We start from the raw sequence: 24,640 nt of genomic DNA, 5'->3' as shown, positions 1-24,640 counted from the left end.
GGAAGCCTGGAAGCTGGAAGTTTCTGCTTTGGTTCTCCCCAAAATGAACTTCCTTGAAATCGCTCTCCAGTCTCCAAGGTGCCACAAGTGCTTCTGTTCTCTCCAGGGAAGTTCTCACGTGCAAGGGCCACGCAGCCGAGATCACAGCTTGACCAGCCACTGAAGACTCCTTAAGGCAGCTTGGTGGGTCACTGCTCTTCCCAGCAGCGACTCCAGCTATTGTAAAGAAGCCCTTCTTACTGCAGAGCTGTCATCCTGAGCCTGCAGGCAGACACAGCTCAGAGATGTGAACTGCTCAGTGCATCTTAACAGAAGTTTTAATTCTGCACCAAATTGAGAATGTCTACGTTAACTATTTCATTGCTGAGCATTTTAACAGCCAGTGTTTTTATCTTACAAGTGGGAACAAGTGAGAAAATTCCCCAATTTTCATTTGCATTTTTAGTACTCAACTGTGCTGGACAATCACAATTAAAAAATTGAGAAACAGCATAAAAACAGTAAAATGCAACAGCACAAGGGATACTGTACTGATCTTATTAATCATTGACATAATTAAAGCCATCCCCTGTTAAAACAGCCATAGCTACTGCAAGCTCCTCAGCTTGCAGCATTTCAAAGCTCACTCACATTTCCCCATCAAGACATTTCACACAGAACATTGCTTGTTTGAAAAAGTTGCCTTTTTGTCAGAGTGTCCACTTAAAAATGTGTCAAACAGAAAGAACAAAAACAGTTTTCCGCAGAGTTTTTTGTGTGGAAAAATTCCCAGCATCACCAGTGACTGCCTGGTGGGCCAGGGTGACTTCGACCACCACAGGATTTATTTGGGGGGGGGGGGGGCAGGGGAAAGAGAGTGGCATGGAAGCCAGAGAACGGAGCAATTCTTTTAGACAGGACTGCAGTAGTATTTAATCATCATCACCCCTCCCCCCCACACACTTATTGTCCCATTTTCCCATCAGGTCACCAAGCTTCCCCAAAGTCAGTATGTTCTTTTCCAAGGGGTGACTTGGCCAGACACTGATCTGATGCTGTCTTTAGTACAGCTCCTGCCACTCTGCTACTACCGTCTGTAGCCCTTCAGCACAGTTTTTGCTTCCAGCAGTGGTGTGAGCGGGGTCTGACATAGGACCCAGCACCAGCAGCCTCTGAGAACCATGCCCTACTTCTCATGTTCGGGGTAGTCTATTGTCTACAGCTGCTGGGGATGTTGGTGGGGTTTTTGCTGCCTTGCACTCATACGATGCTCACTAGGTCACATCCAGCCAACTCTCCACAGGGGTCCTGCTGCAATATTCCCTTGTTTATAGCTTTCCCCTTGGCTGTAAGGAAAGAAAAATCTGGGCAGGAAGACAATGGGGAATTGGTGACACAGCAACAACTAGGAGAAGAACGGGTAGAGGCTGCCTCTGAACCTTTATGGGAACAGGCAGAGAACATTACTGAGCAGGCAGGACAAATGGCAGTGGGATTTGGACATGATCTAACCTACCTCCCACCATGATACCCTGCCCCTAGATAAGTGCCTGACTCAACCTCCCTCTCCACCTCCATAGCACCTGCAGTCATGTGATCCTGGCTGACTGCCCCATCCAGTCCCCTAGTCAGACTTTGCCGGCGTTCCCAGCTGCAGGTCATTCCGACAGCAGCTCATCCCTTGGTTAACACAAATGTGCATTGGGCTGAGAGGAGTGTCCATGCTTCTGTCTGACCTGTGATCAGCGAGGCTGTGGGTGAAATCCCAGCACTATGGGAGTCAATGGCAACGTCCCACTGAGTTCAGTGGGGCTAGAACTTTACCCTGTGCTCCTTCCCCATCACAGCTGGGCACATTCACCCAGCTTTCCTCTGAGTGGGTCTGAGGGGCAGGGCTGGGTTTGACTGCAGTAGGGTCTGATGGGGGTGACAGAGACCCAGGGGAAATGCCACCTCTCTGCATTACAGTGCAGGGCACAACTCAGCTTGTGTGTGAACAGTGAGGAGCTAAACCCTGCTCTGCAAGTTTACCTGGGGCACAGGGCTTGGCCCAGCTCTCTGCACCATGGGGCATTTCACCTGGTGGGGAGCTTGTCAATATCCCTTTACTACAGGTGTTTTTAGAAGACTCCTTCCTACAGTATCTGAATCAGACTTTGCTTCTTTGTTACCACCTGGAACTGATTAGAAACAGCTAGGGAGCAGGGCAGAAGGGGAGACAACCAGAGACCAGCAAGGGAAAGAGGGAAGGGAAAGTATAACAGGGGGGCACCCACCTCTCATGAGCACCCCCTGGTCAAGTGTGTCTGCAGGTTTCAAATAGCATCAGGCCAGACCCCAAGGAAGTCCTCCCTCCCTGGAGGGAATCATTTTAACCCACTGGGTCTCTTCTGGCCCCAGCTAGGCCTCTTAGCAGTTCTGTTCCTCTTCTGGGGGGGCAGAGGTGTCAATCACAGTTTAATTGCAAGCCTCATTCCCCAGTGGTCTATGGGAAGGGAGGGGACCCAGGCCCACCTACTACTCCAGATCCCACCCCTGGGTTCCTAACAACAGCAGCCACACACCACAGAAACTTTCCTGGGCCACTTCTCCACAGCCCCAGCCTTCACCAGTACTTCACCCTTACCTCAGGGGTCTTCTAGGTTCAGACCCAGTAGCTAGCCAGCAGCTCTTCCTCACTGCCAGCCAGCACTGAGTTGTCTATAGTGCAGCCATTCCCTTTGGCCAGTCAAGATCCCCTCTACACTCCTCTAACTGTAGCAAGAAACAGACTGACACTGCAGCTGAAACTCCTTTTATATGCCCCTCCTGAGCACTGATTGGCTGCTTACTGCAGCCATTCCCTGATTGGTCACACCCTGTATGGTCTCTCTAGGCTGCTCAGAAGACTTAGCTCCGCCGCTCCTTTCCTGGGATGGATGTGGCAGGACCCTGAGGCCTGCAGCAGGGGGCCTCTGGGCCCAGTCCGCCCCATTGCAGGAAGTAAATGGAGAGAAAAGATAGCAAAGACAGCAGAAAAAAGAAAAACATAAAAGACGAGAAAAGATCTGATGGAAATAGCCCCAAAAAAGGGGGTTGGAAGAGGAAATAGAATAAATACAGGGAGAGAAACCAAGGGAAACAAGTTGGGAGAGCTGTGATGATTGCAAGGGGTGGGGGAGGGTGACCCACTGCTCATGGAGGGAAGGTCCCATGTGCAGAGAGATGGGGAAGGGTCATGTGTATGGGGGAGGGGAGAACAGCTTTTTTTTAAAGAAGCACAGAGGCAATGATGAAAGGTGACAGATTTCACTTTCTATTGTTTTTTATTGTCTGTTTCTAAGTGGCTCTAAGGGCTGGTCCCTGCTCGATGCCCCAGAGGAAGGCGAAAAACATCCAGGCAGGGCTGGCTCTGGCTTTTTTGCCACCCCAAGCAAAAAAAAAAAAGAAGTGTGTGTGGGGGGGCGGGGAGGAGCAGTGGAGGGGAGGGACCTGCAGCGCAGCTGGAGTGCCAAAGCAGGGAAAGAAAACAAAACAAAACAAAACAAAAAAACCTGGGGCATGGCCGGAGCGGCAAAGCAGGAGGGGGAAAAAAAAAAAACAAAAGAAAAACCTGTGGCGGGGCTGGAGCAGCAAAGCGGGGGTAGGGAGGAGGGACCTGCAGCACAGCCGGAGTGGCAAAGCAGGGAAAGAAAACAAAACAAAAAACCTGGGGCATGGCCGGAGCGGCAAATCAGGGGGGAAAAACAACAAAAAAAAACCCTGCCGGGCAGCCGGAGCCAGGGTGCAGGGGGACTCCCTGTGCTGCACCCAGTCTAGCGGGGAGGAAGGGGAGGGAGCCGGGGGGCAGCCAGGGCTTCAGCAGGGCGCTTGTCCCGCGGTCCCGATCACTGTGCCGCCTGCCGGGAGGGCTCCACTCCACTCCAGTCGGCGGAGAGGGAAGAACAGGGGCTGCCCTGCCCAGTTTGCTGCAGGGCGCTCCCCTCCTCCGCACTGCCACCCCCTACAGGGCGGCCGGAGCGGCAAACCAAAAAAACCCAAAAACGAAAAAAAAAATGGCCGTGCTGCCCTAGGATTGGGCGGAATGCTGCCCCATAGAATATTCCGCCCCAAGCACCAGCTTGCTCCAGCTTGCTGGAGCCGGCCCTGCCTCCAGGGTCTCTGGCCAATCTGCCCTGGAGGAAAATTCCTTCCTGACCCCAACCATGGCGATCAGTTTGGCCCTGTGCATGCGAGCAAGGACCAGGATGGGAAAGGACCCACTGGTCGCTATGGTTACACACCTGCCCCAGTCACACCCTGAGATACAGTCTGTGTCCCACTATTTGCCAATCTCCAGTGCTTTCCTCTGAGAAGGTACAACTCACGTCCTTGCTTCCATCCTGGCAGACAGAACCAGCTGCTCTCCTTCCCCCAGCAGGTGAACAGATCCGAATTTGAATCCCCCAACAGCCCTGTCAAGGTGAATGCTATTTCTTCACCAGTTCTGCCAGCAGCAGCATCGTTTCCCTACTGGCTGCTCTGACCAGCTGCACTGCTTTATCCTTGGTGGGTCCAACAGGCTCTTCCTCCATAGACAGGTATCAATCAGCCCCTTCATTAACACACAGACACAACCAGATAGTGCTGACCTGTGACAGTCACAACCAGCTCCACTGATCAGTCCGGCCAGACACAACCTCTTACATAGGGTGACCAGGCAGCAAGTGTGAAAAATCGAGATGGGGGTGGAGGGCAATAGGAGCCTCTATAAGAAAAAGACCCCAAAATCGTGACTGTCCTTATAAAATCGGGACATCTGGTCACCCTAATAGCAGATGAAATTCAATGTTGGCAAATGCAAAGTAATGCACATTGGAAAATATAATCCCAACTCTAAATACAAAACGATGGGGTCTAAATTAGCTGTTACCACTCAAGAAAGAGATCGTGGAGTCATTGTGGATAGTTCTCTGAAAACATCCATTCAGTGTGCAGCAGCAATCCAAAAAGCTAACAGAATATTGGGAATTATTAAGAAAGGGATAGATAATAAGACAGAAAATATCATATTGCCTCACTCTAAATGTGGATGGTCTGTCCACATCTTGAATACTGTGTGCATTTGGTCACGCCAGCTCAAAAAAGACATATTAGATTTGGAAAGGGCAACAGAAATGATTAGGGGTATGGAACACCTTCCCCATGAGGAAAGATTAAAAAGACTGGGACTTTTCAGCTTGGGGGGTTGAAAATCATGAACATTGAATAAGGAAATGTTATTTATTTCTTCAGATAACATAGGAACTAGGGGCCACCCAATGAAATTAATAGGCAGCAGATTTAAAACAAACAAAACAAAGTATTGCTTCATAGTCAACCTGTGGAACTCTGTGCCAGAGGATGTTGTGAAGGCCAAAACTATACCAAGGTTCAAAAAAGAACTAGAGAAGTTCCTGGAGGACAGGTCCATCAATGGCTATTAGCCAGGGTGGGCAGGATGCAACCCCATGTTCTGCATGGCCCCAGCCTCTGTTTGCCAGAAGCTGGGAGTGGGTGACAGGGGATGGATCACTGGGTCACCTGTTCTGTTCATTCCTCTGGGGCACCTGGCATTGATCACTGTTGGAGGACAGGACACTGGGCTAGATGGAACCTTTGGTTTGACCCAGTGTGGCCGTTTTTATATAGAATCCAGGTGTAGCTGCCCCCACTAGATTCCACTCCCCTCCCAGAGCTGAGATAGAGCCCAGGAGTCCTGACGGGGTCGCTCACTCCACAGAGTTAATAACAAAGTACGAACATACATTAAAATTTTAAACCTAACCTGTCTCCTTAAGTGACTTGCCACAAGATGTCATAACATGTTAGTATTAGAGCTGAGTGGGTCTAATATTTATTTCATTTCCTTTCTTTTATATAGGAATTAGAGTGCCTAAGTAGCCTCTGGAATCACAATTCAAGTTGCCCCCACCTACCAAAATCTGAAATGGTGCCCCTGCTGGCTAGGTGGAGAGAAGGGCCCTGCAGCATGCAAGGCAGGTTTCCTGGGATGACTAATTGAATCTATTTCCCCATGTTAAGTATCGTCACATCTTCTATGGGCCATCTTGATTATCACTTCAAAAGTTTTTTTAGTCCTGCTGATGATAGCTCATCTCAAGTGATTGGCCTCTCCCTGGTTAGCCAATGACGTAATGTCAGGCTCAGTTGTCTAGTCGCATCCCAAGACTTTCAATGGCAAACCCTCTGAGACAACTGCAAACCATCGAAACCAGTTGGCAGTAAAAAAGGAACCTTGCAACAGACAAGGGATCATCCTACCTGGGAATAGAAACAAAAGACTTTTTCAGTGTAACACTGAAGGGGAGAGGCCCCCTGAATCAATTCATTGAGGAACATCTTCCTGAATGGGGGTGTTTCATGAACATTTGGAGCCTGCTTCCTGTGACACTAGCAAATTCTGCAACAGACTGAACTTGGGGGTGGGGGTTATTTTGCCGGCTAGGAAAGGGAACTATTGATAAATGTGGCCCCAGCCTGGGGTTACTTTACTCCTGAGAACAACCAACAACATCTGCACAGTCACAGTTTGGGCAACTGCACCTAGACTTCAGTGGCCAGCAAGGGCACCTGTTCCCAGGCTGCCAGCTCCCCAGTGTCACCTCTTGGGCGGAGACTGCAGCCCTCTCCCCTCTGACCAGGGTAGTTCCAGGCTGTGCAATTTCCTGCCTTCACTATATTTCCCACCACAGACAGGTTGGCCAAGGAGACCTGCTCGCCTCCTTTCAGGGTAGGCTTCAGGCCCCAGCTCAGCAAGCAGGTGCTTGGGGCGGCCATGGGGAAGGGGCGGCATGTCGGGCTCTTCGGCAGCGGGTCCCTTGGTCCCTCTCCGAGGGAAGGACCTGCCGCCAAATTGCCGCCAAAGAAGAAAGCGGCGCGGCTGAGCTGCCCAAGTGCCACCGATTGTGATCGCGGCTTCCCCCGCCGCTTGGGGTGGCAAAAAGCCCTGCTCCTTTCAGAGGACGTTAATAGGTGTAATTGCTAGACTTCTGAGTTACTATGCACCACTGCCTGTGGGTGAGACCCTATACCCCATGTTCACCACGTTTATAGGGTTCTGATATTTTGTACAAAGTGTGCCTTGTGAGGGATCAGTTGAAAACTCCAATCTGCTGAGCATAATTGTCCTGTTAAAATGTGAGCGTCGGTATTGGCTACGGCATTGTACAACTTGTGCTTTATGTTTGTTACTGAAACATGTTGTAATTCTGGGGAACACCCACAGACTAGCTCCCCAGTGTCAACAAAGGACTGACCACAGCTGTTAGAAAACGATTACCTATTTGCCAGCAGTAGGGACTGTAAACAAAAGATTTGCAGATCATCCCTCACATACAAAGACAGTGTGAACAAAAGATTGACAGTTCACCTGGAAGATGCTTCAAATCTCCCATAAACCACAGGCTGATTGTCTCCTCCCCTTGCTGGGGTGCAGGTCATCCTCACAGAAAGGAGGAGGGTATAAAATAAGAGGCAATGGCTTCCCCACATCCTGGCCTCCCCATCTCAACACATGGTGGCAAGAGTGTGTGAAAGACAAAGAACCATCATTGAAGTGTGTGTGGGAGGAGGTGGGGGAGGAAGGAGTCTTGGCTGGAAAGCCTCCCAGTCAGTATGGCCTGTGGAAAGTTTCGGGGAGAGAGAGCTTATTCAGCTTGGTAACGTTTAGGAGTTAGGATACAACCACAATCTTTTCTTTTCTAACCAGTGCTGACTTTTATGCCTCTCTCACTTAAAATCTCTTGCTGGTTAATAAGCTTGTTTCATTGTTTATCTAGGCCAGTTGGCTTTGGGCTGGAGTGTTCAGGGGATCTCTACGCCCGTTAAAGGCTGGGGCATGTTCATCACCCCTTGGTGGAACGACGGATGTTTAATGAGTTGACACCCTTCGCGGGTGTTGGGGCCCTGAGCAGTACACGATGCACAGCTCTGGGGTGCAAGGCTGGGACAGGGATATGCGGGTGCCGCCCTGTGTCTATTTATGAGTAGCTGGGCGTATTTGTGGATTCAGCTGGGCCTCACTTTGGATGCTGGTGGGTGAGAGTGAACCGAGCCTGGAGGGGTTCACTGTTCACTAGCAAAGCGCTGTCAAAGGTCTATTTCTTCTTACATAAAAACACTCCAGGGAAAACCCCATTAAAAACAATGAAAGAACCAACACAGGTGGTAATGAGCTTCCCAGCGATCACCCAACCCTAACATGGGCTCTGGCCCCACCCCAGGGATTTCTTTGTTCATCACAGCTTCAGGTCTGGACAAGCCCCCTGTCCTTCCCACCCTTCCCCCGGGGCTGGGGGCCCTCTGTGAATCCGGGGTCCTGCCCATTGCCTGGAAGAAGGCCCTGAGCCAGTTTAAAACCAGGCTATTTCTCCAAAAACTCTTTGTCTATTAGCCCCTGGAGAATCCAGTTTGAAGTAGTATCTGTGCAGCTCTCTGAGGGGGGAGAGTTCAAAGGGCTGATGACAGAGGGATACATTAACATCCTCTGTCCCTACTGCAGAAGGTACGTGCAATGCGCCAGTAACACACAGAGGGAGAGGGGAGAGTGCGAGGGAAATTGTTACAGAAACAATGTTTTGTCTGCAAGTTTCTAGCACATACCCAGGCTCTCTGAGCCACTCGAGTTCCCGCTCTGGGTCCTGCACACTGGACTGGGTCACTTTTTCAAAACCCAGAGAGTGTTTCACTCTGAATGATCCATTTTACTTTGAGGAAACCAACAGCGAACAAAGGTAAAGCATCCCGGCGGGAATCACAACGTGTGAATCAGTAACTACAGGCATTTGAACTGATGCCCAGGGAAGGCAGCGGCAGAGAGATTAAGGGGGCCACTGCTTTTCTTTTAAGGTGTAAAGGATGGATGACAGCCTTGCAGGTACGTACACCTCAGGCTGCAAGTGAAACTAACTAAAACCATTGTTTGAGTTCATCCTGCAGCCAGCTGGGACAGGGTGCAGCTCACGGGAGCTAGTGCTGGTCCTCCCCATGAATGGGAAGGAGCTCAAACAGGATGAAGTGAGAGGCCCAGTCCCTAGAGTCACAGGATTACATGCAAATCTGTGCTTTTGTTTACAAAAAACGGTTTCTAGCCCTCCTGGTTGCATGATTTTGGGGAGGTGGATTCATCATTTTTTTTTAAATCAAGGGTTGGCAATAGTGTCCTTCCCTGTGATGCTCAGATTTCAACCTCTCTTCCTAGAATGGATAGCTCACCTGCCCCTACCCCCGCACCTTTGGAGAGGGTCTGGTACTTCCCCTCCATCCCAAGGAAGCCTGTTCACCCTTTCCTCTCCTTGCTGTCTCCGTCAGGATTCAGACATTACAGACCTCATGTTAAATCAGAGCCCAGCCAAGATCAGGGATTCGGAAGGGTCAGATCTCACCAGGGAGTGGAGATTCAGGACCCTGGAAAACCCAAACACCAGAGACGTGGAATGGCACAAACATAATGGAACTGGAGAAAAAGGAGCTGATGAGTGAAAGGGACTTAAGACACAGCTGTTCAGTATTTGGAAGAGGGTTTCACATCTCTGAAGAAAGCAAACAACTGACCCAGAAACCTACGTGTGTGAGGGGGGGATCACAGCAAGGAACCTGTCTGGGACAGGAACTGGAACCCAAGGGACCATCCCTGGGCAATGCCAGCAATTTGCTACCTGCCCAGTGTTGTAAGCCCCAGGTAACAAGGGACTTAGAGGGTGAGTCCACTGAGCACCATGTCAGAGCTCAGCCTCTGCACCTTTCTCATCTCCCTGAGCTCCAGCTGCCTCTGAGAACGGGAGAAGAGCTAAGATGTTAAGAGCTGCTGGCTGCAGTTCAACCGTTACAGGCTGACACCTGACACAAGTGCTAGAATCAGAATCTGTTACCGTTCTGAATGTGTTTTATTCTTTTCTTTATGAGTTTAAATTGAGTTATTTTTATTTTTTCCTCCTTTAATCCACCCCTTCCTTTGACCAGTCTTCCCTCTTCCTTTCTGGAGTTTGTTCATGCAACAGTCATCAGGTCTTCCAGTGACTCATTGCTTTTCTGCATGAAGGATTTTGGTAACGATATAAATATGCCCCATGCATCAACCTCAGTGTCCAATATTTCCATAAATCGGTCATAAGGAACATTGGGGCACATCCTGAAATAGTAGAAGTGGTGTTCTGCTAACTTCTGTCTTCTGTCCTGCTTATGTTTTATGGAATTATGTTTCTGAGGGAGATAATCTGAGACCATTGAGAGATTTGTCTTTCCCTCTCCCTTCCCTTCAGTTCTAGCTCTCATTAACCTCCCCTCTACAACATGGCTAAACAACTATTTCATCTACACTTCCCGTGGACACGTCTCTACTTCTCACAGACATTGTTCTTACACCATCACAGACTGAACCCAAACCACCCAGTGAAGTACAAATTGTTGCATTGGAATTAGTTTGCAGCTTTGACTCTTTGCTCACTGGCAAACTCTATAAGCCCAACCTCCTGAAAGCTTCAGGCCAGCAGGGTTGGGGCTTGATGCTAACTGGAGGGCAAGAATGTCTCCACGTGGGAGTTGCTCCTGCCCTGGGGGTCAGGGTGAACAACAGATCAGGGAGTTCAAGGCAACTCAAGTTACAGGGGTGGGGTGGTGGGGGGGTCACTCACAAACAAGGCTGCAGAGCCCCTAACACTACAGCAGAACAGAAGGGGAGATGGTTCAGGTCTTGGTTTTACAAACTCATCTGCTGGGAAAACCAAGGCCAAACCTAGGGTGGTTTGGATATGGAGGTTGTAGCAGAAGGAGCCTGAAACACAGAGCCTGGTACTAGATGAGGCCTGAACCAAACATCAGCCAGAGTCAGGCCCTGCTTACAACATCACTGTCCAGTACATGAACTTGGTAAGGATGGGGCAGGTGTTGCTAAAACAGAGACACTCCTAATAAATACTAGGCACTAGCTAGTCACTAAACACAGTCCAGAAGGGTAGTACGAGAATATCTCGCTACAGAGTTATAGAATAAATACACTCCCCGGAGATGGTACAGGGACACACTGACCCCTCCTAGGGTCAGAACCAACAGGTCCAGGGTGTAGGGTGGTAACTAAGCACGTGAGAGGGGTGATACACAACTTGTTTGTATCAGGGTATAAAGAGGGGTCACAGAAGGTACATCTGGCCAAGGGGGCAGTGGAAAGTCCCGCTGCTGACTGAGCTGGTCCATTCTCATGGGCGTACATGTCCTAGTGTCCATGCAGAGTCTAGGGGGTGCTAGTACAAGTGCTTTGTCAACAACAAAACTGGCCAAGCGCCGAATGAGTCTGTTGTCTTTTGGGCAGTTTGACTGAGGGCTGCAGGGCCAGCTGCCATGAAATGCAGCCAACAGGGTTAGTCCTGAGAGAGGCTGGGCACCTGCAGCTAGGATGACCAGACAGCAAGTGACAAAAATCAGGACAGGGTGTGTGTGTGGGGTGGGTAATAGGAGCCAATATAAGAAAAAGACCCAACAATCAGGACATCTGGTCACCCCACCTGCAGCTCCCACTGGTTTCAGAGGGAGATGCAGGAGCTCAGCACTGCTGAGAACTGGCCCATTGTGATGGAAGTGGAACATTCCACCGTAGGCGTGGTGACCTAGACAGAGGTGGAGACAGGTGAGTAGGGTGACTAGACATCAAGTGTGAAGAATCGGACAGGGGGTGGCAGTGGGGGGTAAATAGGAGCCTATATAAGAAAAGACCCAAAAATCAGGATTGTCCCAATTTTATAGGGATATCGGGTCACCCTATAGGTGAGGGCTGCATAAGAGAAAGGAGCTATTCATGACCCTGGAATTCACTGTCACAAACAGCCCCAGCTGGTGACTCCAGATCTGGAGTGTAATTTGACTCATTTGAGAGTTTAGAGGCAGCCAGAGCCTTCCCTCTACAGCTCCCTTGGAGGGGGAGGGGCATGAGACAGGTCACTTTGCTCAAATGACAAGGTGGTGATGACCCGCAACTCTGTTGTGATGCAGAGATTGTTGGGTCAGCCCCCAGGGGATGCAGCATTTCACACCAGGCTGTCGCCCAGAGCACATGGCTGCTGCCTGTGGGTCTGAGTACAGGGACCAGGGTGATGGAGCAGGGTCTTCTGGGACCAACCTGCTTCCATTGCTAAAGAAGGGAACGTGAGACACAGAAGGATGAAGGAAAGTATTCTTGTAAGGAAGAAGGAAACAAGGCGGGGAGGGAGGGATGAAGTATTGATAAGGAGAGGTTGTGTGGTGGGGGAGAAAACCAAAGAAGTTAGTGAGAAACACCAGGGAAGTAAGGGGAATGGGAGAAGAGAGGAAAAAAGAGAGAAGAGAAAGGAGAAGCACAGAAATGGATGGGGGTAAAAACCCCAGACGGATTTCTTTAGCATCAGGTAGGATCGCAATTGCCTTTGTCAGGATAAGCTCAAAGCAGCCAGTTGTAACTACCAGGGGTTAACAATGCAGGTATTTGTACAACTCAAAAAGGAAAGTTTACAACTGGCCTTAGCTGAGAGCTGGCATCAGCTTGGTTTTTACCTTTCAGGTCCAACTGCAACGTAATCTCTTCTTTCTGTTGCTTTGATCACTGCAGCTTGTCTGTCAGAAGTAGTAAGAGAACCTGTTCCTATCAAGAGGTAAGGAATGCACCTTCTCCTAGCAATGGAGTGGAAACTAACCAATCTCAGTGTACTTTCAGGTGAAGAAAGTGAACCTATCCTTTGCTGTCAAAGGCTACAAGCAGTTTCATAAGAATAAAGCAAGATACATAACCAAAGCTTCTGAGAGGTTACAGAAGTATTGACTTGCTCTAGCCAAGAATAAGGAAACCACTTATACCTACCAGATTAACAATACAGCTGATTGTATGGAGAGAAAGAGAAACTAATCCAGCAATTCATCACGCAGAAGGTGTGCATTTATATTCCCTATTACAAAATGAATCCAATGACAATTCATTTACATTTGTTGCCTGACAAAAATATGGTCTGTCAAACATTGATCTTTGCAGGAGGTCATATTTCAAGATGCAAGGATGACACATGGCTGTAGTTTACAGGAAGGAATTAGCTGATCCATCCTTTTAAGGAGGTAAGAAATATGGGAATGGTGTATTGTAATAGTCAATGGTTCTGGCCATCCATTCAGGTGGAAGGAAGGTAACTGATGAAATCTTCCTCTCTAAAGAGCACAAGAAGTTGCTGTACTGAATAAAGCAATAAAAATGGGAGCTACCTGTTCAGATGAAAGCAAAGTAGTTAGTAATTCTACCCAATGATGATGATCTCTGCTCCTTTTTCCTTCCCAGAGAAGGCCATTGGTTGTTCCTACAAGGATGTAACAGGGAAGTTATTTCAAAGAACAAGTGCAACTAACCAGAGTGTGAAGATGAGCATTGAGCCTGTTCTTGCATTTGCAGAGAGGAGTTGTCCAGCTGATTCTATTTGTGCCTAATTGATCATTGTTGCTTATTTTTCAGATGTCAAGAAATAAGCGGAACTGATCATTTCTATCAAGAGGTAAGGAACGCACCTCCTCACAGCATGGAGGCAGGAATGAAAGGCTCTGTTTCTATTTTCAGGTGAAAGGAAGGTCTTACGATTCAAGGGAGGATGAGAGGCTGCTGAATTTAAGAAAAAAGAAGTCAGACAGGTAACAATACTTGGCCAGAGGGAAGAGCATTTTACTTCTAGTTCAGAAAAAGGCAAGCAGCCATTTATAAGCTTCAGGTTTTAACCAGTGTAGCTAGCTGTACCGCTAAGAATCAAAGCCTTGCGGTGGAACATGACTGACAAGTAGGTGAGCACTGAAAGGTCTCTAGAAGCCTAATGATCTGGATGCTAAGGAACCTTCTCCACTGATGACTCTTCATAGCTGGTAATAAGTAGTAATAAATAATTCTGTCAAACATTGATTGCAGGTTTTGCTCTTCTGAGATATGAAGAGACCAGGTGGTCATTCCTACCAGGGAGAAGTGAGGCTTAGTGGCATGGCTGTCCTGGGCAAGGAGGTAAGAAATACCAGTCTCCAAACATCCATGTGTACATGAAGTGGTGTGGATTTTGCTTTCAGGGAGAAAAACTGTGGAAGACCTTACTTGTCATGGGGAGAGTGTCAAAAGCAGACACAAGATAAAGCAATATGGACTTGCCAACTGCTCAATCCATTGAGGACTCCAGTGACAAAATGCTTTTTTTTTATTCCCTTGAAATAACACAGACAAAAAAGCCACTTCAAATAGTTCAGCTAGTCGCAAATCTGAATCAAGTCAGCAGAACATCACAGACATGGAGGTAAGCATTTAAGTTTCCCTGGTTCTAAATGAATCTGGTGCTAAAGCAACACTTGCAGACCAAATAAATAGGCCACATTGCATCTCCAGATGCAAGGAGACCAGAGGGCTGTTGTGTTCTAGAAGGGATTAATGCAAATCTGACTAGCTGAACCAGGCATATCAGTTGGTAAGAAAAAAAAGCACCTTTCTTTAACATTCAAGTGGAAATTAATAGATCCTCATACTTTCAGATGAGAGAAATGCAGATGAGTTGAACGTTGAGGGTGTGAAATCTTCAGGAAGTTGCTAGAAGATCTGGGATATCTACAGAAAGGAAACAAACAAAACTCGTCACTGTTACCAAGAGGTAAGGAACTCACCTCATAATGGAGAAATTGATGGATCTGGTTTCCCTTCAGGTGAAAGAAATGCAGCTGATCTGATCTCCTGGGAATTGAGGATTATAAGCAGTCATATTACTGCAGAACAAACAAATGCATGTTGCCAGACCTGCAAAAAGTTGCCTTCCTTGACTAGAATGGGAAGACACTCACTTATCACCTTCAAGTTTCAAACCCACAATGCAGCAGACCATCACTGACAAGGAGATGAGCATTTAGGATTCTCTTATTACCAAATGGATTTGTCTTTTCAGGAGGAGAGTTACAGATGCTCAGGATTTGAGTACAAAGGAATAGGAATGGAGCTGAACAGATCCAACACCTGAAAAGACGATTGGATCTCAAAATATGAAAGACCCTTCATTCAATAAAGCAACAGGATTGGCTCTGAGGAGAGGTAAGCAGCATTTGGTAAGTCTAAGAAATGAGCATAGCAATTTTGTAGTGCTGATTGTAACTTATGTTGTGCCAAAGGGTTTGTTACAGCTGATCACACATCTCAGGAGCTAAGAGGATGTGAGGGGGATGGCAGATGTCAGGGGATTCGTCTTTATTAGGAGGTGGTGAACCTGCTTGTCACTTCTGAGTGACATCAGTGGCTTTGGTTTTGCTTGATGAAGGAAAGAGCCAGCGTGGACAATATTCAAGACACAATGTTCAAAGGTTGCTGCTGGGATGGAAGTAAAGAAGAAAGCCCTGGAGACGGGTTAGTGCTGGGACACAGACACTATCCTGGAGGGGCCTGGGACAGGGTATGTAACCATAGCGACCAGCGGGTCCTTTCCCCACTGTGGTCCTGGCTCGCATGCACAGGGTGAAACCGATCGCCATGTTTGGGGTCAGGAAGGAATTTTCCTCCAGGGCAGATTGGCCAGAGACCCTGGAGGTTTTTCGCCTTCCTCTGGGGCATCGAGCAGGGACCAGCCCTTAGGACCATTTACGAACAGACATAATAAAATCCATCAAAGAGAACTTGTCTCCCTTTGTTTTTTGAATTTTCTATAAACCCGTCCTATTCCCCTCTGCCATGCCCATGCTCCCAGCCCCGCAGCAGGGCAGAGTCCCTCCCAGGTGCACTGCTCCCCCATCGGTGCCAGCATGGCCCCCATGTCACTGTCCCACTCCAGCAGGGACCCAGCACAGGAGGGACCCGCCCACCGTCCCAGAGAGGGAAAAGCCGTGTGCACGGCCCCCAGGGATGGGGAGGGGACATGGCCAGGTGCACCGGTCGAGGGGAAAGCAGGAAGCACAGCGGCACTGTTACCATGTTCCTCTCCCAGGATGCCCCGAGGGGCCAGGCCAAGGCTTTTGGTCGGCCACATCCAAGCGCTCTGCCCCGCTGCTCCGGACCTAAGATCCCCTCAAAGATGGCTCTGAAAGGGGCAGTCAGTGACCCCAGAGCAACTGTTCCACTGGCATGGTGGGGCCACCACTCCCTGGGCACCTGAACTGGGCTCACAGGCTAGCAGCGAATAGTCCCCCAGGGTGGGTTCTGCTCTGGCTGCCCCTCGCTCCAGAGGGGGCCATCAGGCATCCAGGAAGCTCTTGCCTTCAGCTGTCCTCTGCAGTCTGCTCCAGCTGTGCCCTCTTCTCTTCTAACCCGCCCTCCAAGTCTGGGACCTCTCAGGGTGGTGCCGGGTTGGCCTGCAAGAGCTCATTCCCCCTGTATTGCCCAGCATGGGATCCATAGATCTCATTGCAGACATTCTGGGAAATCAGATCTCCATGATCTGCCTCAGGGGACTGGGAGCACGACCAGGGGACACAGGACAGGGTCAGTATTAGCAGCATGTGGCTGGAGGGGATGAGAAGAGGGAGAGGGGCCAATAACATGTTACTTCTGCATCCACTTCCTGGCCCTCCCCAATCAGCTTCCCAGCCGCACGCTGAACCTAAACCACAGGGCAATGCCCAAAACGTTGTTGTGGGGTCTCAAACCTCTATAAACCCAGCCGCCTGAAAGCCACCGGGGCCCGATTCTCCCTGCAGGGAGACAGCATCTCCAAGCTGAAGACAATATAAGTGACTCGTACCTTGGGAAGGCAGTTGGGGAGAATGCGATATCCTGTGCAAAGCTACCACGTGAACTGGTGTCACTCACAAACAGAGGTGCAGGAAGGGACCTAACACCAGAGAAGAACAAAATGGGGAAGGTCGTGGTCTTGGTTTTGCAACAATCTCCTCTTTTCAGCTTCTATTTGGCAAAACGAACACAAACCAAGGGTTGGGGGAGGAAGGTCAGATCAAGATTTTATTTTCTTGTAACCCTTCCCCCCAGAAGATCATGGAGAGGGGTGGAGGGATGGTTCCGGCCCATCCCAGCCTGGCCTGAACACTGCACCACGGTCTGTACACACCCTGCCTAGGAGGAGCAGGCTGCAGGGGTATAAAACCACCAGTTAAATCCCCAGATCCCAACATGTGACATATTCTGCAGTGCTGGTGATCACAGCCCCACCTACAACAAAGTCTGCTGTCTCCCTTCATGGAGAAGGGCAGAGCTTAACTGTGCATCCGGCTTCCACACACACTGCATCCCCAGGCGTCAGCCAGGGTCAAATACCAGACACCAGAGAGTGGGGCTGATGGCACCAAGGCACAGGACAGACAGAGGCTGGGCACCCGCAGCTCCCACTGGTTCCATGTGGCCAGTGACAGAGGGACAGAGACACATGAGTCGGGGGAGTGATGAAGAGACCCCGGCAGGGGAGGGGAGATCAGACTGAAGGCAGCATCTCTCACAGCCTAGGGATACATGAGACTCCTTCCAAAGAAGGAAGCAGGAACCGTTGCATGGCCGGGCTTCTCCCCAGCTTGCCAAGGGCTCACTGCCACACCCAGGCTCTGACACACTTTAGTCCCAAACTAGAACTAATCAAGCCAGTTTCTCAGCTCACTTTCTGCATCTCAGGGGACTCTGGCAGATGCTTCCTGCCATTTCCTTCCCCATCCTCCTCACAGCCCCTCCCTCTCGGGAATTGCCCTCTGGCCCTGAGAGCCCCAGGTGCTGCCTGGCCCCCTTCATTCGTCCAACAGGGGTGTGGGACCTACTGGTGCCAGCCACCGCGTGACACACACCCCCCTTCAGAAAAACCTGCCTTTCCCTTATGTGAGGGGCCCTCTCTGGACTGCTCTCACTGCCAATCCAGAACAGACTCCATGGTCACATATAGCCATGTTCCCCAAGTGCCCCACACTCCTTAATGCCAGGCAGTCTATAGAATTTCATCTTCTCCAGGGTTTCCAGGTCTCCGCACAGTGTCTCTAACTCTCCCTAAAGCTCCTGACCATCAGGATCTGGCCACCCCTCTCCTCCCCAGTGGCCTGATGTTCTGCCGACAGCTGCTCCTTCTGTCACTGAACCATCAGTAACCCCATCCTGCAGCCTCCAGTCATTCTGGGGCATCTCCAGTCCTCAGGACGGGAACCATAAAACAGGTGTCCCATTTCCTGTTCTGCAGAGGATCACGGCTTTCACCGTGGCCCTGGAGGTTCTACCTGGGTCCCCATACACCCTCCTCCCTACAGAGCCCTGAGCTCCGTCTGGGTCAGGGAGCCCCTTTTCATGAGCCCTGAATAAACTTCAGACGTATTAAGCAGGGTCCTCTGGAGACAGGACAGAACTGGTTTTTCAGAGACATTATTTTGGAAATTCAACTAATAGCCCTTTTTATTGGCCAGTCACTGCTGCTTCCTGAATTCAGCACAGGGAAAGCCCATCACTTCTGCCTCTCCCCCCACAAGAGGTACCACCAGCAGCAGCCACAAATGTCATTTGTGCTGCAAAGTCCTCCAGGGTCTCTGCTCCACAGCCTGCTTATTGCTAAAACTCCCCTCCTGCATGGGCTGTGTCAGCCTCCCTTCAATAGCTTCTGGGGGGAGTCACATCACTTTCTGACTGGCCAACCTTAGAGCCCAAGTCAGTTAACCCCTGGCCTGTGATTGCTGCTGGGATGTAACAACCACAGGGGAGGGGAGCAGTTTCCAGGTTCAAAGTGGTGACACTTCAGCCCATAACATCACTGGGCATTTAATAGCCATTGTCTTTGACCACAGGCAGAATTGTTGCTGGCAGATCACTGCCTCCCATGACTGACACTGGAACCAGTCTCCTGCATTTTAAGATACTGATAAGTTACTGGAGATACAATGTCCTTTTCTCCCATCAGCCTTAACACTGTCCATTTCCCAGCCTGTTACCTAGGATTAACTGCACTGTCCTACATCGCTGGGGCATTGTGAGCTCACTTGAAAAGGGAACAGAATAGGGTTTGTGACCTGGGACAAGGTTTTTCTTGCTTGTATTTCACTCTTGAAATAGCAGATTTTTCCTACCCTGGTTTTGGCAGAGCATTTTGGAGGACTGAAGAATCAGAGTGGGACAGTCTGTAGCCTCAAGAGGTATTTAGGCCCTGAACTCCTGTGGAAATTACTGGGAATTAGGAGTCTAAATATCTTGGTGGATCTGGTCCTGTGACCTCACAATAGACCAAGCACCAAGCTGCAAGTGGTCCAGTGCTCAAATGAGGCAGGAGAGAACTCTGATCTCCAGTGGAGCTGGTCAAACTTTTAGGGACTTTTTAAATAAAAACCCCAAAGAATTCACAGAAAATCATGTATTCCTTTAAAAGTTTGTGGAAAATATTTAATATTTTCTGACCAGGTCTAGCCCCAAAGTCCCTGTACAATTTTCTTTCAGCCTCTATGTACCAATCCAGCCACTGTAACAGAATCTAACTTGCCCAGTTCAGGAGAGTTGTAGCTGTGTTGGTCCCAGGAGGAGGCACAGAAGATGCGTGAGGTAATCTCTTTTACTGAACCAAGTTCTGATGGTGGAAGAGACAAGCTTTTGAGCTTCTTGTGACCTGAGGAGCTCTGTGGCGCCTGAAAGCAGGAAACCTGGTTCAGTAAGAGATTACCTGCTTCACCCACCTTGTCTGTGTTTTACGAGTGTCAGTCACCATGGTACTGGAACTCTGGAGCTGGTAGCAGAGCTCACAGCTACCAGCCCAGGCAATGTGTGAGCCTGGCAGCCTGATCCACAGATGTTACATGGCTCATTGCCACCATCCATTGGTGAACAGGGGAAAGAGCAGCGGACAGGGGAAGTACAGCTGGAGAACTCACTGCCCAAGCTTTCTACCTGAAACCCTCCATGACCTTTTGGGTCCTCACCAGGACTGTACACGAGCCCCAAGTTGGTCAGATAATGTCACTGAACGGAGAGAACAAGACTGAGGGGAACAAGGTCCTACCTGGAGGCAAGAACTCCGCTCAGGGGTCCTGTCACCCTCTCCACAGAGGGCTTTGCAAAGAGGGGGCACGGAGGAGACTTCCCAACAAGAGGCAACATTGAGGGGGGTCTTGGCTGAAGCTGCAGTGGAGGGAAGTGAACTCTGGTGAGAGGCCCCGACACAGCACCCGTACAGCTGAGATCACTATAGCGGGGATAGGTGGGGGAAGGGCTCACACGAATTGACAAGACCCTTCCCTGAGGGAAGCCTGGAAGCTGGAAGTTTCTGCTTTGGTTCTCCCCAAAATGATCTTCCTTGAAATCGCTCTCCAGTCTCCAAGGTGCCACAAGTGCTCCTGTTCTCTCCAGGGAAGTTCACGTGCAAGGGCCATGCAGCCGAGATCACAGCTTGACCAGCCACTGAAGACTCCTTAAGGCAGCTCAGTGGGTCACTTCTCTTCCCAGCAGGGTCTCCAGCTATTGTAAAGAAGCCCTTCTTACTGCAGAGCTGTCATCCTGAGCCTGCAGGCAGAAACAGCTCAGAGATGTGAACTGCTCAGTGCATCTTAACAGAAGTGTTAATTCTGTACCAAATTGAGAATGTCTACATTAACTATTTCATTGCTGAGCATTTTAACAGCCAACCAGTGTTTTTAATCTCACAAGTGAGAAAATTCCCCAATTTTAGTACTAAACTGTGCTGGACAATCACAATTAAAAAATTGAGAAACAGCATAAAAAAAGTAAAATGCAACAGCACAAGGGATACTGTACTGATCTTATTAATCATTGACATAATTAAAGCCATCCCCTGTTAAAACATAGCCATAGCTACTGCAAGCTCCTCAGCTTGCAGCATTTCAAAGCTCACTCCCATTTCCCCATCAAGACATTTCATACAGAACATTGCTTGTTTGAAAAAGTTTCCTTTTTGTCAGAGTGTCCACTTAAATGTGTCAAACAGAAAGAACAAAAACAGTTTTCCCGCAGAGTTTTTTGTGTGGAAAAATTCCCAGCATCACCAGTGACTGCCTGGTGGGCCAGGGTGACTTTGACCACCACAGGATTTATTTTTGGGGGGAGGGAGGGCAGGGGGAAGAGTGTGGCACAGAAACCAGAGAACAGAGCAATTCTTTTAGACAGGACTGCAGTAGTATTTAATCATCATCATCATCACCCCCCCCCCCCAGTACTTACTGTCTATTTCCTCATGAGGTCACCAAGCTTCCCCAAAGTCAGCATGTTCTTTTCCAAGGGGTGACTTGGCCAGACACTGATGTGATGCTGTCTTTAGTACAGTTCCTGCCACTCTGCTAGTACCATCTGTAGCTCTTTAGCACGGCTTTTGCTTCCAGCAGTGGTGTGAGTGGGGTCTGACATAGGCCCCAGACCTCTCCCTCCACCAGCAGCCTCTGAGAAGGTCGGTGGTTAACTAGAGCCACAGGACCATGCCCTACTTCTCATGTTTGGGGTAGTCTATTGTCTACAGCTGCTGGGGATGTTGGTGGGGTTTTTGCTGCCTTGCACTCATACGATGCTCACTCGGTCACATCCAGCCAACTCTCCACAGGGGTCCTGCTGCAATATTCCCTTGTTTATAACTTTCCCATTGGCTGTACGGAAAGGAAAATCTGGGCAGGAAGACAATGGCGAATTGGTGACACAGAAACAATTAGGAGAAGAATGGGTAGAGGCTGCCTGTGAACCTTTATGGGAACAGGCAGAGAACATTAGTGAGCAGGCAGGACAAATGGCAGTGGGATTTGGACATGATCTAACCTACCTCCCACCATGATACCTCGCCCCTAGATAAGCACCTTACTCAGCCTCCCTCTCCACCTCCATAGAGAGTCTCTCCAAGCACCTGCAGTCATGTGATCCTGGCTGACTCCCCCATCCAGTCCCCTAGTCAGACTTTGCCGGCATTCCCAGCTGCAGGTCATTCCGACAGCAGCTCATCTCTCGGTTAACACAAACACCCCCCATGTGCATTGAACTGAGAGGAGTGTCCATGCTTCTGTTTGACCTGTGATCAGCGAGGCTGTGGGTGAAATCCCAGCACTATGGGAGTCAATGGCAACGTCCCCACTGACTTCAGTGGGGCTAGAACTTTACCCTGTGCTCCTTCCCCATCACAGCTGGGAACAATCACCCAGCTTTCCTCTGAGTGGGTCTGAGGGGCAGAGCTGGGTTTGACTGCAGTAGGGTCTGATGGGGGTGACAGAGACCCAGGGGAAATGCCACCCCTCTGCATTACAGTGCAGGGCACAACTCAGCCTGTGTGTGAGCAGTGGGGAGCTAAACCCTGGTTTGCAAGTTCACCTGGGGCACAGGGCTTGGCCCAGCTCTCTGCACCATGGGGCATTTCACCTGGTGGGGAGCTTGTCAATATCCCTTTACTACAGGTGTTTTTAGAAGACTCCTTCCTACAGTATCTGAATCAGACTTTGCTTGTTTGTTAACACTTGGAGCTGATTAGAAACAGCCAGGGAGCAGGGCAGGAGATTGGGAAGCTTTGGGCCAAAAGGGGGGGGCAACCAGAGACCAGCAAGGGAAAGAGGGAAGGGAAAGTATAACAGGGGGGCCACCCACCTCTCATGAGCACCCCCTGGTCAAGTGTGTCTGCAGATTTCAAATAGTATCAGACCACACCCCCAGGAAGTCCTCCCTCCCTGGAGGGAATCATTTTAACCCACTGGGTCTCTTCTGGCCCCAGGTGGGACTCGTAGCCGTTCTGTTCCCCCTTGGGGGGGGGGTGTCTCAATCACAGTTCAACTGTAAGCCCAGTTCCCCAGTGGCCTATGGGAGGGGAGAGGACCCAGGACCACCCACTACTCCAGGTCCCACCCCAGGGATCCTAAGAACAGCAGCCACACACCACAGATACTTCTCTGGGCCACTTCCCCACAGCCCCAGCCTTCACCAGTACTTCACCCTTACCTCAGGGCTCTTCTACATTCAGACCCAGTAGCTAGCCAGGAGCTCTTCCTCAGTGACCACCAGCACTGAGTTGTCCATGGTGCAGCCATTCCCTTTGGCCAGCCAAGAGCCCCTCTAGCTTCAGCCAGGAACAGACTGACACTGCAGCTGAAACTCCTTTTATATGGCCCTCCTGCGCCCTGATTGGCTGCTTTCTGCAGCCTTTCCCTGATTGGTCGTGTCCTGTACAGTCTCTCTAGGCTGCTTGGAAGACTTAGCTCCACTGCTCCTTTCCTGGGACGGATGTGGCAGGACCCTGAGGCCTCCAGCAGGGGCCCTCTGGGCCTAGTCCACCCCATTGCAAAAAGTAAATGGAGAGAAAAGATAGAAAAGACAGCAAAAAAAAGAAAAACACAAAAACAAGAAAATATCTGATGGAAATAGCCCCAGGAAAGGGGGGATGGAAGAGGAAATAGAATAAATACAGGGAGAGAAAACAAGGGAGACAAGTGGGGAGAGCTGCAGGGATTGCAGGGGGTGGGGGAGGGTGACACTCTGCTCATGGAGGGAAGGTCCCGTGTGCAGAGAGATGGGGAAGGGTCATGTGTATGGGGGAGGGGAGAACAGCTTTTTTTAAAGAAGCACAGAGGCAATGATGAAAGGTGACAGATTTCACTTTCTATTATTTTGTATTGTCTGTTTCTAAATGGCCCTAAGGGCTGGTCCCTGCTCGATGCCCCAGAGGAAGGCGAAAAGCCTCCAGGGTCTCTGGCCAATCTGCCCTGGAGGAAAATTCCTTCCTGACGCAACCATGGTGATCAGTCTGACTCTGTGCGTGCGAGCAAGGACCAGGATGGGAAAGGACCCACTGGTCGCTATGGTTACACATCCTGCCCCAGTCACACCCTGAGATACAGTCTGTGTCCCACTATTTGCCAGTCTCCAGTGCTTTCCTCTGCGAAGGTACAACTCACTTCCTTGCTTCCATCCTGGCAGACGGAACCAGCTGCTCTCCTTCCCCCAGCAGGTGAACAGATCCGAATTTGAATCCCCCAACAGCCCTGTCAAGGTGAATGCTATTTCTTCACCAGTTCTGCCAGCAGCAGCATCGTTTCCCTACTGGCTGCTCTGACCAGCTGCACTGCTTTATCCTTGGTGGGTCCAACAGGCTCTTCCTCCATAGACAGGTATCAATCAGCCCCTTCATTAACACACAGACACAACCAGATAGTGCTGACCTGTGACAGTCACAACCAGCTCCACTGATCAGTCCGGACAGACACAACCTCTTACAGGGCTTTCCTCTTCCCCTGCACTAACTTCTCCTTCCAGTTCCTCTCTCTCTATTCACAACCAGCTCCTTTGTGTCTCTCAAGCCTTCCTGTCTGGGAAGATCAGCTCAGCTGCATTTCTTCCACCTGAAAGACTGACCAGACCCATTATTGTCACTTGAACTCTCTGAGAATGTGTATTTCTCACCTCACGAAAGGGGATGATCAGTGTCCATAACTGCTTCTTGAAAAGCACAGCCCCCTGCTCTCCTGACATCTGGAGAAGTGCGATGTGCTGTAACGATCAATATGTGACAGATTTGTTTGGTGTCTGGAGGGCTCTTCACTGAAATGATCATTTTTCATTTAATTTAGGTGGCAAAATGGAACCTTAGATGCTCACCTCCGTGCCGGGAACGGTCTGAGTGTGGCTGTGTTTCTAGAGATGCAACCAGCTGCATTGTTTAACACTTCCTGGGGATAAGTGGCTACTCTCCTTTTCCATGAATAGACTCACAGGATGCTTCTCTTACATCATATAACATAGGCTCCGAAAGAAAAA

General features: G+C 49.8%; 3 long non-coding RNA genes across 14 annotated transcripts in view; 1 reads left to right on the top strand and 2 right to left on the bottom strand.

Moving 5' to 3' along the window:
- Nucleotides 1-426: 426 nt before the first annotated feature.
- On the bottom strand, nucleotides 427-2,738 carry LOC120384400. Its single transcript, XR_005588852.1, has 2 exons — nucleotides 2,606-2,738; nucleotides 427-1,418 (listed from the first exon to the last, which is right to left on the bottom strand). It is a non-coding gene; the product is annotated as an uncharacterized LOC120384400 (long non-coding RNA).
- Nucleotides 2,739-11,605: 8,867 nt separating this feature from the next.
- The window catches only part of LOC120384378, a 57,929-nt gene continuing 44,894 nt past the window's right edge, over nucleotides 11,606-24,640 (top strand). The window contains exons 1-9 of one of the 11 annotated variants that reach the window (XR_005588789.1): nucleotides 12,010-12,168; nucleotides 12,527-12,891; nucleotides 12,992-13,071; nucleotides 13,460-13,632; nucleotides 13,901-13,990; nucleotides 14,200-14,273; nucleotides 14,506-14,621; nucleotides 14,910-15,052; nucleotides 15,276-15,627. This is a non-coding gene — a long non-coding RNA (uncharacterized LOC120384378). Of the gene's footprint in view, nucleotides 11,621-11,742; nucleotides 11,758-12,008; nucleotides 12,169-12,233; nucleotides 12,375-12,526; nucleotides 12,892-12,991; nucleotides 13,633-13,900; nucleotides 13,991-14,199; nucleotides 14,274-14,505; nucleotides 14,622-14,909; nucleotides 15,067-15,275; nucleotides 15,628-24,640 lie in introns of those variants that run through there. The other 10 variants (XR_005588782.1, XR_005588781.1, XR_005588785.1 and 7 more) reach the window with 10 other exon arrangements.
- Nucleotides 14,147-22,948, bottom strand: LOC120384401. 2 transcript variants are annotated; one of them, XR_005588853.1, is made up of 3 exons: nucleotides 22,829-22,948; nucleotides 21,086-21,519; nucleotides 14,147-14,578 (listed from the first exon to the last, which is right to left on the bottom strand). It is a non-coding gene; the product is annotated as an uncharacterized LOC120384401 (long non-coding RNA). The 2 variants fall into 2 exon arrangements; XR_005588854.1 differs by lacking the exon at nucleotides 14,147-14,578 and adding an exon at nucleotides 19,557-20,410.

The sequence above is a fragment of the Mauremys reevesii genome, linkage group 16 (assembly GCF_016161935.1).
Source record: "Mauremys reevesii isolate NIE-2019 linkage group 16, ASM1616193v1, whole genome shotgun sequence".
NCBI classification, from domain to species: Eukaryota; Metazoa; Chordata; order Testudines; family Geoemydidae; genus Mauremys; species Mauremys reevesii.
This window is presented reverse-complemented; position numbering and strand designations above follow the sequence as displayed.